The sequence below is a fragment of the Nelumbo lutea genome, chromosome 1 (assembly GCF_056320005.1).
Source record: "Nelumbo lutea isolate HS-2025 chromosome 1, American lotus-T2T, whole genome shotgun sequence".
NCBI lineage: Eukaryota > Viridiplantae > Streptophyta > Magnoliopsida > Proteales > Nelumbonaceae > Nelumbo > Nelumbo lutea.
In genome coordinates this window covers 64584757-64588017 of record NC_142684.1, presented here as the reverse complement: position 1 = coordinate 64588017, position 3261 = coordinate 64584757, and the positions used below count along the sequence as shown (strand labels likewise).

The following is a 3261-nucleotide window of genomic DNA, read 5'->3' as shown; positions in this document are numbered from 1 at the left end:
TAGAGAACCACTGGTTTGTAAAAGATCTGAGCTCTTCTGAACACTGCTTTAGCTCCATTAATAGCAGCGGTTATGACCATCGAAATTGATACCAAGGTTTTAAAAATCGATTCTTAATCAGAATTGCTTTGTTAGAGAACTACTGGTCGGTTTGGCTCACAGTTGGAATTGGAATCAGAATTGGAATGGTCCATTCCTGACATCTGTTTGATTCAGTCAGGAATCAGAATCAGAATTAGATTCCGGTTCTTACTGTTTGGTTCAACTAGAAACTAGAATCGAAATCAGCCAAAGTTTTCAATTCTGCCCCTGTTAATGCCTTGAAAGAATCACAAGAAAGACCTGTCAACTACAATAACAGAAAATTGGACCCTATGACTTTTTCCATTTGGTGGGAACTTTTTTATCAGTAATCAGTAATCAATTCATTAACTTAATCAAGAAAACATTCATTTGATGGGAATGTTAACAAACAGAAGCCAATTTATGAAGAAATTAAACCTTCCCATTAGGAATATCAACGTTTCTAACAGGACCCTTGAACCATTTCCTTGCATCCAGAAACCACCAAAGCATTATTAAACCCAAACTTACACCCAATGCCACAGGTGCATAGTTGAATGTGTTGCAGGTGATGGGATAGAAAGTTGGTAATAAGAAGACTGAACAGGTATAACAGATCCACCAGAAGGCTATCAAGCAGATTGGCCTTCTTGCTTTGCCCAGATAAAATGGCCCTGGCTTGAAGTTCTTCTCAGCCATGACCATCCTTGCAAAAATTGGAACAGCATATCCACCAACCCATCCTATTGTGCATATGGAAGTTATTGCAGTGACCACATTAGTCCAAGAAGAATGCAGATGGTTGAACACAGCCACACTGCATTCGCTGGAACCGTGTGTTTCGGATGCACTCTTCTCCAGATGCGGATGAAAATGGAACTCCCTCATCTCTTGATAGAGCATATACCTGAAACATGCAATTGTGAAATGTTGGTGAGATGACAAGTTCATTCAATAAGTAGTACTAGATTAAAAGTCATTCAGACATGACACAACTCAGGGGTAATATTCCCCGTTGGTGGGATCAAATTGAAAACGAGTATTAGTCTACTACTTAAACTGGACGATCGATTAAATTAACATTTCATGAAACAAATAAAATGTATGGAGACAAGGGTTCCAAAGAATGAATCGCAGAAAAAAAAAATAGGAGCAGATCCCAACTATATTCACCGATTGCCTAGATCTGGTGTGAAAAACCGCTAATGGTAAGAGTGAAGAAGTAGGTCGATCCCAAAAAAGGGTAGGAGCAGATCTGCAAAAGATAAAACCAGTCAGTTAGTGAAAAAAAAAGAAGGAAGAATGAGAGAGGAGGAGAGGAAGAAGAATATGGCGATGGAGTTTGGTTCAGCTCGCCGTTGATTTCGAAGAAGAAGGAGGAGGAGGAGGGTAATGGTTTAACAGTGGTCTTACCTCGCCGGAGATTGGTTCGGCGATGGAGTTCTCCCTGTTCGGTTCTCCCAATCTCCCTGGGGAGGGGTCGGGAATGGCCATTCCCTCATAGGAAATGGGAATGAGATTCCGATTCCGCCAAACCAAACATTTAGAGATTCCGATCCCAGACCCTTATTCCTGCGAAACAAAAGCATCCTAAAAAAATAATAATAATTAAAATAAAAAAAGTCCAACACCAAATCAACAAGTTTTTGTCAAGGACCGGATTAAAGGTGAAATAGAACCAATTGCCTGAATGGATCTTAAACCAAACGGTTTGATCGTCTGAACCAACGGTTCAAAAACATTCATTAGGAACCCCTTTGTCTTAAACGAATATCCGACTTAAACTCAATTTTCATTTCACTAAACTACCGCCATAGATATATTACTTCATCAAAGATGGCAGTTGTGACTGCGGAGTTAGATTCAATTTTTATTTTTATAAACAATTGATTTAGGTATATTTGATGTTTTTGAACTGCCATTGACTAGGACGGTTAGACCGTTTGGCCTAGGAATCATTCAGGCAATTGGTTTCATTTTATTTCAAACCCGATCGTTGGCCAAAAACTGTTGAATCGGTCAATGATCCATTGACCCGGACAGTCAAACTGTCAATCCATTCGATCCATTCAATGGTTTGGGTCGTTTTTAAATTTTAATTATTTTTTAATTTTTAAATTTGTTTTGTCAGAATGGACCATCCATTTGGACCGGATGATCGACCCACCAACCCAAAAACCAGCGATTGGGTATATTAATTTGTCATAGGCTGCAATCATAACTACTAAATAACATATTACTAGAAAATCTGTTGTCCCTGTTTAGGGGACGTTTGGGACTGGTGTGTTTCACGACCAATCCATTTTCGCTGATATGTCTTGCATGCTACATCAACAAATAAACAAAATCGGTAAAAAAACAATATTTCGTAGCCCTATTTTTTTAAGAAAACATTTTTATAATAATTAGCTTTGGGATTCAAGAAAAGTGGGGTTTCTTGAAATGCCAAATTTTTGTTTCTTGAATCACTTACGTGGTCCTAAATCACCCTGATGACATAGTACATTGAAATTTGATAAAATTGATTACTTTTTGTGATGATACACAGTTGTCATTATCTATCTATCTATCTATCTATTACTTTTTTGCAATGATACAAAGCGGTCAAGAAACTTTTTCCTTTTCTTGAATTTTTTATTCTTTTATTCCATGTCATTTTTGAAACAACCAATGAGATGCACTTTTCCAATCACCTAAATAATCTCTTCTCCTAAAATTTATCCTAAACTACCTTCCCCACTTTCACCAAAATTATCTCTAATTGCTATTTATCTTCTAAATTATCTCTAATTCCTATTTATCTCCACAATTATCCCTAATTTATAGAGAGTTTATCATCTAAATTATCTCTAATTCATATTTATCCTCTCCCCTCCTTTTTATCTATATCTATCTAAAGAAAGTTTGGACTAAAAAATTTAAGAATTATTTAAATATTCTAACAAAATTATATAATAACTTCAAAATATTTACTAAAAATACAAAAATAATTTTATATTTTTACAAAATATATCACGAAATTATGTACTAACAATTTAAATTATGTTTTTCCGAATTATCAATTTAAATGCTTTTCGAATATTTAATAATATGTAATAGCTTTAAATAAATAAAATTAAAATAAAAAATTAAATAATTTATGAATTATTTAAATATTTAAATAACTAAATATTTATCATAACTATATTTTAAATAGTT

At 34.7% G+C, this 3261-nt stretch overlaps 1 long non-coding RNA gene across 2 annotated transcripts; it reads right to left on the bottom strand.

Annotated features, from left to right (window-relative positions):
- Positions 1–395: 395 nt before the first annotated feature.
- Positions 396–1617, bottom strand: LOC148874951 (uncharacterized). Of its 2 annotated transcripts, none has more exons than XR_016105613.1 (3): positions 1477–1617; positions 1228–1318; positions 396–970 (listed from the first exon to the last, which is right to left on the bottom strand). It is a non-coding gene; the product is annotated as an uncharacterized LOC148874951 (long non-coding RNA). The 2 variants fall into 2 exon arrangements; XR_016105612.1 differs by having other exon boundaries at positions 1237–1318; positions 1477–1615.
- Between the last annotated feature and the right edge of the window lie 1644 nt (positions 1618–3261).